General features: G+C 38.6%; 2 pseudogenes; one reads left to right on the plus strand and one right to left on the minus strand.

Annotated features, from left to right (window-relative positions):
- Positions 1-806: 806 nt before the first annotated feature.
- LOC116625107 lies at positions 807-1,833 on the minus strand (annotated as a pseudogene).
- A 14,325-nt stretch (positions 1,834-16,158) lies between these two features.
- Positions 16,159-16,475, plus strand: LOC116625116 (annotated as a pseudogene).
- Positions 16,476-17,205: the final 730 nt, after the last annotated feature.

A 17,205-nucleotide genomic window follows, 5' to 3' on the forward strand; every position in this document is an offset into this window, starting at 1 on the left:
AATAAGTGTTTTTGTTTTCTTTGAAAAAATACCCAGAAGTGGAATAACTGGATCATATGGTGATTCTATTTTTAATTTTTTGAGGAGCTTCCATACTTTTTTCTACAGTGGCTGCACCAATTTACAATCCCACCAACAGTGCACAAGGGTTCCCTTTTCCCCACATCCTCACCAACACTTGATATTTCTTATCTTTTTTGGTAATAGCAATTCTACCAGATGTGAGATGGTATCTCCTTGTGATTTTGATTTCTATTTTCCTAATGATTTGTGATGTTGTGCACCTTTTAATGTACCTGTTGGCCACCTGCAAATCTTCCTTGGAAAATGGTTTATTCAAATCCTCTGCCCAACAACTCTACTGAGTTGTATTATTTCTTTATATATTTTGGATATTAACTCCCTATTAGATATATGATTTGCAAACATTTTCTCCCATTAGGTAGGTTGCCTTTTCATTTTGTTAATGGTTTCCTTTACTGTGCCTTTTAGTTTGGTGTGGTCCCACTTGTTTATTTTTGCTTCTGTTGCCTTTCCTTTGGTGTCAAATTAAAAAAAAAAAATCAAGGACCAAGACCAACACTTGTTATCTTTTGTTATGCAGTTCTAACAGGTGTGAAGTGATATCTCATTGTAGTTTTTTTTTCTCATTAAGCTTCTGTTTTAATGGGTCTCAAATTCTGTGACAGATTTTTGGTCAAGTTGTTTCCATTAAAAAGTATTAACTAAAAACTAATAACTTAAAACTCACACACACACACACACACAGGTCCACAAAACATTCTCTTCTCCTTCTGAAGGTTTTACTATGCATTGTTACCATTAACCAGTCTTTTACTAGTAAACTTAAATGGCCAATTGACACAAACAATTCTGAGACTGTTCTTCCACCACTGATTAAGACTGGTGTGGCAGGTATTGGGGATAATATCATTTAGCCTTCTGAACTTTCTGGGCAGACCTGGTGCTTTCTTGTCCATTGCTCTGATGACATCCACAGCAACTGTCTGTCTCATGTCACAAACAGCAAAATGGCTCTGGATACAGATAGGCTTGCCAGAAGCTATCTCAATGATGGCAGCATCACCAGATTTCAAGAATGTGGGGCCACCTTCCAGCTTTTTTCCAGAATGATGATCAATCTCCTTCAGCTCAGCAAACTTGCAAGCAATGTGAGCTGTGTGACAATCTAGCACAGGTGCATATCCAGCACTGATTTGGCCTGGATGGTTCAGAATAATCACCTGAGCCATGAAGCCAGCTGCTTCCATTGGTGGGTCATTTTTGCTGTCACCAGCCACATTGCCACGACGAACATCTTTGACAGATACGTTCTTGACATTGAAGCTGGCATTGTCCTCAGAAAGAATCTCACTCAAAGCTTCATGGTGCATTTCAACAGACTTTATTTCAGTTGTAACACTGACTAGAGCAAAGATGACCACCATGTCAGATCTAAGAACACCAGTCTCCACTCAGCCCACAGGGACAGTACCAATACCACCAATTTTGTAGACATCCTGGAGGGGCAGATGCAAGGGCTTGTCAGCTGAACGAGTTGTTAACAGAATGCAATCCAGAACTTCAAGGAGCAGGGTTACATTGGCACTGCCATCTTTACAGGTGACTTTCCATCCCTTGAACCAAGGCATGTTAAGCACTTGGCTCCAGCATGTTGTCATCATTCCAGTCAGAAATTGGCACAAATGCTACTGTGTCAGGGTTGTAGCCAATTTTCTTAATGTAGGTTCTGACTTCCTTAATGATTTCCTCATATCTCTTCTGGCTATAGCATGGCTCAGTGGAATCCATTTTGTTAACACCAACAATTAGTTGTTTCTCATTGTGGTTTTGATTTGCATTTCCTTGATGGTTAGTGAGGTTGAGCATTTTTTCATATATCTGTTGGCAATTTGTAGGTCTTCTTTGAAGAAATGTCTAGTCAGTTATTCTGCCCATTTTTTAATTGGATTGTTCTTTTTTTTCCTATTGAGTTGTGTGAGTTCTTCATAGTTTTGGATAGTAACTCCTTATCAGATATTTGATATGCAAATATTTTCTACTATTCCATAGGTTGCCTTTTCATTTTGCTGATTATTTCTTTTGCTATGCAGAAGCTTCTTAGTTTGATATAGTCCCACTCATTTATTTTGTGTTTGTTTGTGCTTTGGATGTCAAATCAAAAAAAAGAAATATTGTCAAGATCAATGTCAAGGAGATTTGTCTTTATGTTTTCTTCTAAGAGTTCATGGTTTCAGGCTATGCTTAAGTTTTTGGTCCATTTTGAATTAATTTTTGTGGGTGGTATAAGATAAGTGTCCAATTTCATTCTTCTGTGTATGGTTATCGACTTCTCCCAGCACCATTTATTAAAGAGACTGTTCTTTCTCTATTGCATATCTTGACTCCTTTGTTGTAAATTAATTGACCATTATATGTGTGGGTTTATTTCTGGGCTCTCTATTTTTTCCACTGAATAAAATCTATGTGTCTGTTTTATGCTAATACCATACTGTTTTGATTACTATCACCTTATAGTACAGTTTGAAATCAGGAAGTGTAATGCCCCCAAATTTGTTTTTCTTTCTCAGAATTGCTTTGGTTAACTGGGATCTTGTGATTCCATACACATTGAGAATGGCCATTATTAAAAAGACAAGAGATAGGGCGCCTGGGTGGCTCAGTTGGTTAAGCGACTGCCTTCGGCTCAGGTCATGGTCCTGGAGTCCCGGAATCGGGTCCCGCATCGGGCTTCCTGCTCAGTGGGGAGTCTGCTTCTCCCTCTGACCCTCTCCCCTCTCATGCTCCCTCTCTCTCTCTATCTCATTCTCTCTCTCAAATAAATAAATAAAATCTTTAAAAAAAAAAAAAAGAAGAGATAACAAGTATTGGTGAGAATGTAGAATATTTGTGCACTACTGGAAGAAATGTAAATTGGTGCAGCCACTATGGAAAACAGTATGGAGATTCCTCAAAAAAAACTAAAAATAAAACTGCCATATGATCCAGAAATCCCACTTCCAGGAATTTATATGAAAGAAATGAAAATACTAACTCAAAAAGGTATCTGCACTCCCATGTTCTTTGCTGCTTCACAATAGCCAAGACATGAAAACAACCCAAGTGTTCATCAATGGGTGAATGGATAAAGAAAATGTGGTATATATACAATGGAATACTTTCATTAATACATTCAATAATTCAGCCACTTAGAAAAGAAGGAAATCCTGATATTTGTGACAACATGGATAGAACTTGAGGGTGTTATGCTAAGTGAAATAAGTTAAAGAAAAACAAATACTGTATGATTTCATTTATATGTGGAATCTAAAATTATCAAATTCATGGAAACAGCATAGGATGGTGATTACTAGGGGGTGGGGGTGAGGAAAACAGAGATGTGGTCAAAGGGAACAACTTTCAGTTATAAAATGATAAGTTCTGGGGATCTAACATACAGCATGGGGATTATAACAATAATACTGTATTATATACTTGAAAGTTGTTAAGAGAGTAAATCTTAAATGTTCTCACTACAAAAAAGAAATGGTCACTAGATGATGCAATGGAAGTATTAGCTAACACTAGGGTGGTAATCATTTTGCAAAATATAAGTGTATCAAATCAACACATTGTATACCTTAAATTTACATAATGTTCTATGTCAATTATATCTCAATAAAGTTAAAAAATAAAGCCAATCATAATGATTGTCAGGTGGCTGTGCCTATGTGACTTTAAGACAATATTGCCAGAGAATACGACCAAATAGCTATAAAGGGATTAAAATTGAACCATAAATCTGAGTTGATTAAATAATATGAATTATTTAAAATGCAAAGGTATGTGAAAAGCTGTTGTAATTCTCAAAATTTAAGTCATGAAAGAATATTTTTATGGCAGGTAAAGAGCAGAGGTTCTTAATGACTAAGAGGAAATGGACAAAAATAGCAATATGTACTTATACTGAAATAGAAAAAGATTACATATGAGAAGAATCTTCCTAAAGGTATATTTATCACTGGCCAAGTATTAAAAGTTTGTAATTCACTATCTAAAGATACCTTTATTTTATAATAATTTGCAATTTACAGAAAAATTGCAGAAGTGTACAGAGAGTTCCGTTCACCCAGGGAACTCTCTTGCCCCACTATTAACATATCTATGGTCCATTTGTCAAAATTAAGAACATGGGTACAATAATATTAACTAAACTGCAGGCTTTATTCAGATTTCACTCAAAAAATTTGAAAGCAGGGTCTCAAAGAGATATTTGTACATCTATGTTCACAGCAGCGTTATTGACAGTAGCTAAAATGTGGAAGTCACCAAAGTGTTTATCCATGAAGTGGTATGCAAAATAGAGTATGTCCATAATGTATTATTATTATTTAGCTTTTAAAAGGAAGAAATTCTGATATATTCTACAACATGGATGAATCTTGAAGACATTCTACTGTGTGAAAAAAACTAATACTATATAATTCCACTTATATGAGATACTTAAGTACTTTAAGACTTAAGTAGTCAAAATCATAGAGACAAAGTAGAAGGGTGGTTACCAGGGACTGGAGGAAGGATGGAAAGAATAGTAATTTTTCGGTGGGTATAGAGTTTCAGTTTTACAAGATGAAAAGAATTATGGAAATGGATAGTGGTGATAGTTGCACAAGAGCATGAATGTATTTAATATAACTAAATGGTACACTTAAAAAGGGTTAAGATGGGGGCGCCTGGGTGGCTCAGTCAGTTAAACATCTGCTTTTGGTTCAGGTCATGATCCCAGGTCCTGGGATTGAGTCCCACATCAGGCTCCCTGCTCAGTGGAGAGTCTGCTTCTCCCTCTACCCTCTGCCCCTCCCCCACCCCCACTTGTGCTCTCTCTACCAAATAAATAAATAAAATCTTTTTTTAAAAAAGGGTTAAGATGGTAAATTTTATGTTATGTGTATTTTAACACAATTTTAAAAATTGAACAAAGGAAAAAGACAACCATTTTTCTTCCAGTTTCTGAGAGTGCTATGTGCTTTGGAGTTGGACATAGCAAAATTTTAATGGCTGCATGATCTTGGACACATGACTGAACTTCTCTAAGTCTCAGTTTCTCCTTAATAAAGTGAAGAAAGGTAAAATTCTTGGCACACTGCCCAGTACATAATAAGCACCCAATAAATACTGGACGTCAGGGTACATGGGTGGCTCAGTCAGCTAAGCATCAGACTCTTGATTTCCAATGAGGTCATGATCTCAGGGTCACGGGATTGAGCCTCCAGTCGGGCTCTGCGCTCAACTTGGGTCAGCTTGAGATTCTCATCCTCTCCCTCTGCCCCTCCCCCTGCTCACACATGTGCTCTAAATAAATAAATAAATAAATAAATAAATAAAATCTTCTTAAGAAATACTAGACATAATAATCAGCTATATATTAGCCTCTCCTTTCTAAAGGTAGAGATAGTAACATTGATATCAAAACTGTGATGCACTTGTTTCACAGAAATCCTCAATTACCTTTCTTTTTGCCTTCCAGAAAGATCAGAAAAGAGTCTTTTAAAGGTATACATTTATATATGCATATGCATGTATGGATGTTTGTATGGATATAACTTTAGATGTATTTTGACGTGCTGATCCATGCACATGGTATAGAATTCAAACATTTTATACAGAAGCAATTCTGAAAGTGTAGTCTACGGAACCTCTTAGGGTCCCTGAGATCCTTTTCATAGGTCTGTGAGATGAAAACTATATATTTTATTTTATTTTATTTATTTATTTGACAGAGAGAGAGACAGAGAGAGAGGGAACACAAGCAGGGGGAGTGGGAGAGGGAGAAGCAGGCTTCCCACCGAGCAGGGAGCCCGATGCGGGGCTCGATCCCAGGACCCTGGGATCATGACCTGAGCCGAAGGCAGACACTTAACGACTGAGCCACCCAGGCACCCCGAAAACTATTTTCATAATAATACTAAGATACTGCTTGCCTTTTTCACTCAGACTCTCAAGTGTACAGTGGTTTTCTCCAGACACTTCAAGATGTGTGATATCACAAACACTGAATACAGCCACAAATATAAGAATTCAGATGTCTCTTAAGTCAGACACTAAAAAGATTTGCAAAAAAAAAAAAAAAAAAAAAGTCAAACCATACCATTTTTCTCACTAAATTTTGTTTTAGAATATGCAGTTATTTTTCATTTAACAATATTTTATGCTAACACATAATGGGTTTATTGGGGGCTTTTTCAAGATTTATTTATTTATTTGAGAGAGAGAGTGTGTGCGCGCACACACACAATGGGGGAGGGGCAGAGAGAGAGGGAGAGAGAGAATCTCAAGCAGACTCTGAGCTGAGCGCAGAGTCCCAAGGGGGCTCTGTCTCACAACCCTGAGATCCCGACCTCAGCCGAAATCAAGAGTTGGACACTTAACCAAATGAGCCACCCGGGTGCCCCCACTGTTATTTTTAGATGAATTATTAAATAAGTATTTTTAAGATTCATTTTAATTTCTAGTACAGTAAATATTGATAGATATATTACTCACATAAACAAAAACTCCTTGGGAACTTCATTAATTTTTAGCACCTAAAAGGGAGCTAACACTAAAAAAGTTTGAGAACTACTGATATACGGTGAGAAATAAGTATCTCTCCCATACCCATCTGTCCCCCTGGGCACAGAGTTCCCTTCATGAGAGGCAGCCTCGGTTACTAGTTTCCTGTATATTGCATGCATATATATATGTATTACATATTATTTTTATTTTTACAAGTGGTAATATATTGTGCACATTGAGAATTTTGAAATAAGAAAAAAATAGTAAAGTTATCCTTATTTCACCACACTTTCCAACTCTTCCTTCTAGAAGAGCCCTTGGAAGCATGCTGTGTTTTCTCTTCCAAATTTTCCTGAGACATTTAAAGACACCCACTTTTCTGCAACTAAAACCCTTCCACTGAGTTTCTAATGTCAATTACTATAATTGTTCTAGAAGTTCTATCTGATTCTTTTTTTTCAAATACCTAATATCTTCTATTTGTAAGGTTTTGTTTCTCTGTTATGATTTTTGTTCCCTCATTGATTTATTTATTCACTTGAATATATTTAAAGATGATTAATTCCAGTATCTGAAGATCCTGGGGATTAATTCTGTGGTTTGTTTGTAAGGGCCTGGATTAAGGGTATACTCCCCCAGATGTGTCACTTGCTTCCTTTATGATAAGAGAAGATATTCTCTTTTATGCTAAATTGTTGGTTTGAATGTTATGAGAGCATGTGGACAATATAAATTTGAATCCCTAGACCATGTGAGAATAGTCCTAGAGTTACCATTCATCAGGAAACACTTTTTTCAGTCAGTGACTGGCCAAAAGTAGTTATCTTCTAGTCCACCTTGTTCACTGTTGTTGCTGCACCCGTATGTCTCTGCTTTATCCACACAGATAGCAATTTCATCTCTAGTGAACCTAAAACCTGTCTCCAGTCCTTGTGAGGCCATCAAAATCCAAGCATATTGGTTACTGAGACCTACAAACCCTTCTAATTTTTCATTTTACTCTCAAGTTTCAGCCCTGGACTTTCCCCTTCTTTCTTATAAATTCAGCTATGTGCTGAAAAGGATGCCGTTGTGATCTGTCTAGCATTTTTAAGTGTTTTGCCTTGGAAGAGGTAACAGACTTTCTAGTCTGCCATATTGCTAAAAACAGAAGTCCTCATTGTTCTCTATTGTTCAGGTTTAGGTAACCTAAAGGAAAACCAAATTTATCCTCCAAATTATTTCTCTTCTCAAACCTAAATCTCTGCACTTTTCCAACTTCATAAAAGAATGGGAAGGCAGAATCCCTTGGCGATGTTATTATTACCAACATAATTTCGACACTCTTCTGTCGTAAGAAACTATAAATTATAGAACCAGTCATGTCTTCCCCTTACTTTGACTACTAAAGAGTACACAAACAGCAAACATGTTAAAAATCTACACTTAATATTTCTTTTATCAGCCTTCCAGGCAGTTTTGCCATCCAAGGATTTTTGCTCTAGCCCTTCCTATGCAGCACCTGGTCTCATGGGCTCCTTTTCCTCCCGCCCTGTTGATGTATCCCCATCCTCAGTTTCAAATTTCTCTCTCTCTCTCTCTCCAGCACATACCAGATTTGCTCTCTCTCTGGTTCCTTTCCCAAATGAACATATACCAACTCAACAAAATGTTTGACACACGTAAGGCTTTCCCACTAGCATAGTCCACCTTCTTTAGAAAGAAACAAAAAGAAAAAAAAATTGTCCTATATCATCTCAGCCTTATACGTGCAGAACTGCTTCCTACCCCCTTAAATCTCTTAGGGGGTCTTAGACCAAGATTAAATCTCCTATGACCCTGTTTCTACTTGGACTTGAGCTGGTGGCTCATCACCTTCCCTTCCCACCACCGCAGAAATCCAGTTAGACCTCCCTCTTCCCACATTTTTGATAGCTCCTTCTTCTCAGTCTATGTCAGTCTAACCTAAACCACACTGGTGACTCAACCAAACAGTTTAAACAAACCTCTAAATCGAGTGAGGATGATAAGCAATCATCATGAAATATTTGTAGTAACCAGTGGCCTGACACTCAGAGATGTCTAACTCTGGTTCGTAGGGCATGGAACCTCCAAGAATAAAAACTGAGAGGTTTTGAGTGACTTCTATTACAAAAACACAATAAAAGCAGGACTTTGCAAACAAATATCTTACATAAGCCGGAATGTTCTAACCTCAGGACCTTGAAATTTCATAACTTTGTCCAAATGGGCCTGTAGCTATTTACCTAAAAAAATGCCCTCCCAATCTTTGGGAAATGTTGGCTACAAACCCTGAGTAAATGCTAATTCCCAGGCCTGTAATACTCTAAAATCGACCAGTCTAAGCAAGGGTGTATGGGAATCAGGTGACAAATGCAATCCAGTGTTACCTCACAGAAGTCCACGGAAGTTCACATACCCTTAACTATTTCTCCAATTTAAGAGAACAAAATTAAAATGCTCTCATTGGCCCTGACCTGCTGAATAAGAACTATCATTGTAGAAAGAATCCTGAGAAGATCTTGAGGCAGCTCTTCCTCCCAAGCCAAACAGAACAAGGACAGCACCTCAAGATGCTAATGTTAGACCGGTGCACCCTGGAGAGTAAGAATAGATTTCCATAATTGTAACCCATTACAGCTGATATTACAGCCATGACCTTCTTAATGGACCAGATGCATAAAGCCCCTGGAATTGTACACACACCCCTGTTGATTTGGGTTTATTTTTTTCCTTTGTTCTTGCCCCTATGCTGACAGATCCTAGAAAATAGGATACAGGATGTAATAAACGCCTTAAATGCTTCACTTAAATGTCATGGTGGGAACCGTAGGTAATAAATCCTGAGCAACCAGAATGCCTATGCACTGTTCAGTGAAGAAATTATTCATCTAGTGCATATAAAACACAAAGCAGTGGGAAAAGAGCCAGTTTTGTAGTCAGAAGCCCTGAGCTCTATTATCAACTCCACGGCTAACTTGTTTACCCTGTGGGTCTCAATTTCCTCCTCTTTCAAATAAAGATTACTATTTATCTCATAGGCTTAAGTATTAGATATTTTACATGAAAGCATTTCCAAATTTGAACAAGTTATTAATAAACACAGTACTGTTCCTGCATAACCAAACCAAGTTTTACTATGTCATTTTCCAGAAAAAACTCAGAAAGGGAAAGGCAACAGAAACAATTTGTAGACCCCATTACTACTCTCCCAAGCAACTGTCTGCATTACAGTATTATTTTTATGATTAGAAATGATAGGTATAAATTATATTATGCTGCCTGGCATTCATCGACTGGTAATTAATATTTGTATTATTATTAGCTTAAGTCCCAAAAGCTTATTCTTCATTCATTGTTGCTAACTGAATACACATCTATTGAGAAGTGATGCTAAAATATTTAGATAAGTTCTCGGAGTAGGAAGAAGAAATATCTTTCACACAAGAAACTTATTCTATGGCTTTTTAGGAAACAAAGAAATCAGACTTTCCTCAGATTAGACAAGCAATATAAGAAAAGCCCATCCTTAATTGCTAAGTCAATTTGGATGGAAAAGAAACTTTGGGCAAAATTAGGAGGAAAAGCCTTATATTTAGTGTAATATTTAAAAATTATAACTATACCACCCATAATTCTTAACTATAAACACACTGATGAGGGAACAGAAGGCTTGCTGAGGACAAAGCACAAGCTGACACCGTGCAACCTCCTCCCCCAACCCCCCCACTCCTGGGTGGGATATATGTGATATTCTTCCAGGAAGCTCCCAACTATCTTAATGTTATTGCTTTGTTAGAGGGAAAAACAACCTTAACTTGACAATGCCAAGGCCTCTGGTATCCTGTGAGTCTTCTCTAACATATGAAAATCCTTTTGAAACCTCCCTTTTCCTTACCTCCCCCAACTCCCAAGTATATAATCAGTCACCCTTCACAACGCCGGGAGGCAGCAGCTCTTTCTGCCCACAGGTCCTGCCCTGTGCCTCAATAAAACCACCATTTTGCACCAAAGATGTCTCAAGAATTCCTTCTTGGTTATTGGCTCTGGACCTCACCCCACCAAACCTCACCTATATCCTAAAACTACATCAACACCTCTCATAAAACTTATGAAATACCATTAAAACTCTTAAAGAAATTTCACTCCAAATATAACAGTTGAAATGCAAGCATAAGCTCATAAATTTTGGAGTTTCTCTCCTGCGGTCAGGCCGTTTTACTTCCCCAGCCCAGAGCCCAGATGTGGGAGGTTACCCGGATGTGGGAGGTTACCTGGATATGGGAGGATACCTGGATGTGGAAGGATACCTGGATGTGGGGAGGTTACCTGGATGTGGGGGGACACCTAGATGTGGGAGGTTACCTGGATGTGGGAGATTACCTGGATGTGGGAGGATACCTGGGTAGGGGGCACGTTGTGACAGCGAAATGTAAGAAGGGAACCAAGGAGCTAACATCCACTGAAAGCTCAGCTTACCTCCTGTGTCTGTTCCCAAAAATCTATTCCAAATGTTCTCGCTTCCTGACTCACTGCCAGAAACCTGGGAGTCATTCCTGACATCTGTCACCCTCACTCAACATTCTGAGTCATCCCGCATACCCCTAATTCGGGATGTCATCATCAGTCCTTCCAGCACATCTGCCCTGCTTTCCAACTGTCCCTGCCTCCAACTTGGCTCCTTCTGGGCCCTCTGCCATCTCCAGCCTCTGACCATCCAATATCACAAATCTGATCCATTCTCCCCCAGGATAGAGTCCAAGCCTCGAGCAGAGTACACATGCCGATTTCTTGGCCCTGGGATTCTTCTTGCACTGTGGTTGGCAGTGTGACAGAAGAAAAGGGTGAGAGTGACATTTCTGAGAACTCACCCAATGAAGATAGTTTAAAAGTACAGAAAAGCTACGTAGTCCAGCACAGAACAATGTTTTCAATAAATCATATACAATTGAGAAATCTGTACTTATTTCCCTTGGTAATACATTCAGAAATGTGATTCTTCCCTAATTCCACTACTGAAACAAAACCTAGCACTTACTTAGCTGAGACATGTGAGAAACATCTGCACTTTCATCCATTTGTGTCACAAGCATCCCGCAGGGAACAATTTGTCAACAAAATTCTCCATGTGATATTTTTATATGTTTTCCACTAGTATTTCCTGACAAAGAATGAAATTTAATTTCATGCCATTTTTCCTTTGAATTATTTCAGACATGTCTACTTCAGCAGGAAGCATACACTTTTCCCCCATGGTACATCATGTCTTTTGACGTTACAGGCAAGAAACTTCAAAATGACTTCTAAAAACGTGTGAGTGAGATTGGTGAAATGTTGTAAAATACTGACCTGAGGCAGACAGCACTGAAATGGTTGTTTTCTGTCTGTTTTCAAAGATCTTGCTAATCAAGCTGGCCTCATGCTATTGTTTGTATCCCTGAAGGTATACTATATGTTTAGGCAAGTCCTCCTAACGTGGCAGGAAGAGATTTTTTAAAAATAAATCCATTTTTCAAAAAAATATTGATAATGTCAGATTTTATGGTCAACCATTTGTCAGACCTGATTAGATCATCTTTATTTTTGCCTTGTAATGTTGCTGATGTAAAGCTTGTGCTAGGTAGAACTCTCTGTCATCTTCTCACTGTTCGTTTGTATTTGCCTTGTTAATATTGTCTTGAAAATCCATGTCTTCTTTACAAAGATATTTTTAACTATTTGTCTCAAATTCTAAGTTTCATTTCCTGTGCTCAGATATTTTATGTATATGGGGGAGCAGGGAGGATTTTTCAGAGTCTTTTAGCCTCGGTCAAAGATGCATTCCTAGGTTATTCTTCCCATACCTCAGCCAAAGGTACACCACATCTGCAATCCTGCAAGGTTGGAATGATTAATACGTGTGCTTCCTACAGGCTGATCTGCCGTAGGACTCTGGAGAAGTCACTTACTATTAATTGGCCTTCTGCTTTTTTGCAAGAGAATGTTTCAAGTGGCCTGCCTAAATCAGAGCAGAGCTTCCAGATTCCATACTGTTCCCAAAGCCAAAGCCCAACCAGAGTTAAAATTTTAGGAATTTAAAAGCTTCCTTTATTTCAACACCTAATCTAGGTTATTCTTCATGCCAATGTGCTTCCCACCTTCATCAATCAGAGGGAATATGTTAAACCTCCTGGAAATGTGATACAATCTCAACTTTCCCCAGAGAGATTTTCCTGCCTTTGGGTTATTACCAAGTTTTATAAAAGAAGCTCCTTTCTCACCCAACACATAGCTTAGGTACTTGGCAGAGCAGGGTGAGTCCTGGCCAGAGATCCATAAAGACAAAAGAGAGGCCAGGGACTCTTAAACTTTAGCATGCCTCAGAATCACCTGGAGTGTTATTCCAGCATAGATTGCTGGGCCCCACACCCAGAGTTTCAAATTCAGTCAGTTCAAGTTGAGGCCGGAGAGTTTGCATTTCTAACAAGCATCAGGTGATGCTGATGCTGCTGGTTCATAAACCACACTTTGAGAACCACCGAGACTAAGACAAAGGATAACAAAGTGTTTGTTCTGCATCATCTGCCCAATTTTTTTGCCCTAGAAATGCCCTCTCTTATCTATCAGCCTAGCTAGCCTTATAGAGCTCATCAAGTTCAAGTACTGAGTATTCTTTCAACAGTTTTGGTTTTTTGTTTGTTTGGTGCCTGATTCTGAAGGGGAAAACAAATGTTAAGACATGGTCCCTGCACAAACACACCTGAAAATTTACTGGAAGAAATAAGCTGCATAAAAATAGATTTTGTGCAGGACGAAGAGTACAGACCAGGAACAGAACACCAGACTTGGAAGCATAAGACCCCATGCCTATCGAAGCTCTGCTGCTGACTAATTGTGTGATGGTGGGGCAAATCCCTTTGCCAGTGTGTGATGACAAACTCTGGAATCTGTATTTTATAATTATGCAGACCACAAATATGATACCTCCTGAGCCCATGATTCTCCAAGACCGCTCTGTCCCTGAAAGCTAAGCTGCAGGGATGAAAGCTAATCCTGGGACAGATAAAGCTATGGTATCAAGATTCCCTGTACTCAGGAGAGCCTTTCTCTGCTATAGTGATTGCCTACCGAGAGTCACGCAGGGCAGCAGACCCCTGCAAAGAGGAAAGTAGCATCTACAGCCAGCTGGTACTAAAAAAAAGAACTGTTTTTTGAGAATTTAACATTTGCCAGGCACTATTTTTAGTTAAATACATTACTCACTTAATCTACACAACAACCCTGTGAGAAGCTGCCATAATCTGCCTAGAATGCTTTTCCCCCCAGACACCCACATTGGCTCATTTCCTCACCCGTTTCAAGTCTTTGCTCAAGTACCACCTTTTTAATGAGGTTCTACCCTGTTTGTTCTCTTCGAAATTGTAACATCCTGGGCGCCTGGGTGGCTCAGTCGTTAAGCGTCTGCCTTTGGCTTGAACCCCACATCAGGCTCCCTGCTCCGTGGGAAGCCTGCTTCTCCCTCTCCCACTCCCCCTGCTTGTGTTCCCTCTCTCTGTGTGTCTCTCTCTGGCAAATAAATAAATAAAACCTTTGAAAAAAAAATTGTAACATCCTCCTCCCCCCCACAAAATCTTCATTCCTGTTACCTTACTCTACTTTTTTTTTCCCATCACATTGATCACCTTTTAATATATTATATATAATGTTTACTGTCTTTCCTTACTTAAATGTAAGTTTCCTGAGGGCAGGGTGTTGGTTTGCAACCTTGGGAGTTCTCTGGGTGAAATTCAAACCTGGCTCCCATACAAGGAGGGCAGGGAGAGACAAAAGAAAGAGACAGGCCACTTGGGATTGGTAGGTGGCAGGTTTAACAAGCAAGGGAGTTTACATGCAAGGCTTGTCTTGGGCGACAACAAGATGAGTAGATCTTCATCCCCACCTGCCAGAATCTTAAAAGTTTATATAGAGGCCTTAACAGGGTTCTGTCACATACATAGTCCAAATGGTCTCAATAACGCATTACTTTTATTTTTTTTTAAACAACACATTGCTTTTTTAAAGTTGTGTCCTTGAAACAGCTCCAACGATGGGAATGGCCCTTGGAAAAGTACATTCCAAGGACAGGGAGGGACTAAGAAGCCTCCCATTGCCTGGCTCTAGCTCACAGGTCAGCTGGAAGTCACGCCCTCTTGATGACCTTCTCCAACACAGGGATCTCTGTTTTGTTCACTGCTGTGTCTCAAGGACCTCACACTGGGGAAGGCAAACTCTTCTGTTCAGTTTCGGATGGCGAATATTTCTGGCTTTGAGAACCATATAGTGTCTGCTGCAACTAAACTCTGCCATTCATCATTCAAAGGTAGCCACAGATAATACATAAGCAAATGGGTGTAGCTGAATAGAATAAAACCTTACTTACGGACATTGAAACTTGAATTTTAATATAATCTTCACATATCACAGAATATACTTCTTTTTATTTTTTTCAACCACTTCAAAACATTTTTAAAAAAATACTTAGTTTACAGGCCATAAAAAAAAGGGAGAATATGCTGGATGTGGCCTCCAGGCCACAGTTTGCCAACAGCTGACCTAGAATATAGTAAAGGTTTGAATGGAAGATTTTATGCCAAAGTACTTGAGGGTACTTGAAAGTTATGTATTATTTTAAGTATATTGAGTATTCCTTATACAATCATGTCTATGTTATTATTGTGTTTGTCAAGTACTTTTCATAGTCAGCACAGAGGAAAATTTAACTTCATCCACTTTCTGAATTATGACTCATTTAATTTAGTTAGATTAGAATAAGAAAGTTTTCAATAAAAATGGTAGATGGTAAACAATTCTGGCCCCAAATATCTCATCCATCTCACATTGTACGACACCAATAAAACCAAGTTCTCAACATGAGCCTTAGACTTGATTTTATTATTGTTTAAAAAGCAACTGACAGCACTAGGAACTAAACCAGTTTGGATGATGTGAACATTTTTAACAGTGGCTCATACTGAGAAAAGATGAAGTTGGCTCGTGTCAACATTATAGAAAAGGCTGCATGGAGTAAGGACGTGTATTACTGGAGCTGGAGGATTATCTCAGCACATTTCTGACCTGCTCGAGCACGGGGAATTGGAGGGCTCTCCCAGGGAGGTGGAGTCAGTTCAATTCCCACACTGGCTGATTAGTTCAGGACTTTGTTCTTATAGATACACCTTGTTCTCCTAAGACTAAAGTAGACATTCCGCAATCCCATCCTGACGCACAAAGGGAGCAGAGCCATGTGCATAATAGGTAGTCAGTAAAGATTTGAATTAATGGATAAATATATAGATAGCTTTGAACTACTGGGGGAAAGCAAACACTCATTCTGGTAAACAGGCCATCAACAAATATGACTTTTTTTTCTGCTCTATTCTTGTCTGCCATGGGAAAAACAAGAAATACAAGCACCAATGCTTGGCCACTTAATCATTCATTTATTTCACATTTATTGAGTATATACTATGTTCCAGAAACCCTACAAGGAGCTGGACCTACGAAACTAATCAAGACAGCAAGGCTGCATTGTAACTTTCATAAGGCCTTGCTACTTCCCTTCTTCCATAAAAATTAATTTGGGTCATGATGGGCAGTGAGATGGCACCTGCCAGCAGGGTCATTCAGGTCGTCGAGTCACATACTCCATTAATAAGATCCCCTGACAGAAGAGACAACCCTAAACCCAATGTATCAGAAGTTTTGAGGTCAACGGGACTACCACCTCACTCCTCTTCAACTTCACAGCATTCTGATGGAAGTAAATCACCAGCACGGCTGGTGCATCAGGGTCCACCAGACACTGCAGAAATAATAAAAACAGTACCTTAGGACAGAAATACAGAAGGAAACTTGTGTCCCAGAAAGAAATTGAATTTATCCACCGTGGAGGTCCAGAATAATCACTGACACTGTGGCTGCTGTTGGTCATCAGACAAAAGAAGAGTCTTTACAATAAAGGACTTCCAAAATGGCACACGAGAAATTACACATTAAACAACTTCAATAAATATTCTCTTTAAAAAATGAAATATAGAAAATTTAGATGGACACTGGCATCTCCTAATATATGTATCTTGGTCAGCTTCTCTACACGCTTACCTAATTGTTCATATACTTATTAAAGTATACATTTTCCAATGTTAGCCTATTACTTTACTCTTGATTATCAAGTATTACCAGTGTTGAGCTGTTAAAAGCACACAATATCTAGTAAACTATCATAGATTTCCCATAATTGCACTTTTCGTTCAGTTTCTGTTTAGACACAGGAAGATTTATCATACAGAACTGCTGCTTTTGGGAAGTGGTTTTCCTGAAACTGGATGAGGCCCAGTGAAAGAATGACTCCATTATTTGTTCTTAGCTTTCTTAAAATTTTTTCATTCACAAAGTTACTAGAGTATAACTAGTTTAAAAAGTTTATCCTACACTAAATGATAAAAAGATAGCCAAGGTAAACCAGGTGAATTTGTGGTATTAAAAGTGGGAGTTAACACAAAAGATTATTTGTACCTATATTCAGAAGAAAACACCAGAGTATAAAATGGAAAATAAGATATCAAAATGAATATAACACAGGAATAGATGTTGACTAGAAATTGCAATTTACTATGTTATTAGGGGTGTTAA

This window comes from Phoca vitulina, unplaced genomic scaffold (genome assembly GCF_004348235.1).
Source record: "Phoca vitulina isolate PV1807 unplaced genomic scaffold, GSC_HSeal_1.0 scaffold73, whole genome shotgun sequence".
NCBI classification, from domain to species: Eukaryota; Metazoa; Chordata; class Mammalia; order Carnivora; family Phocidae; genus Phoca; species Phoca vitulina.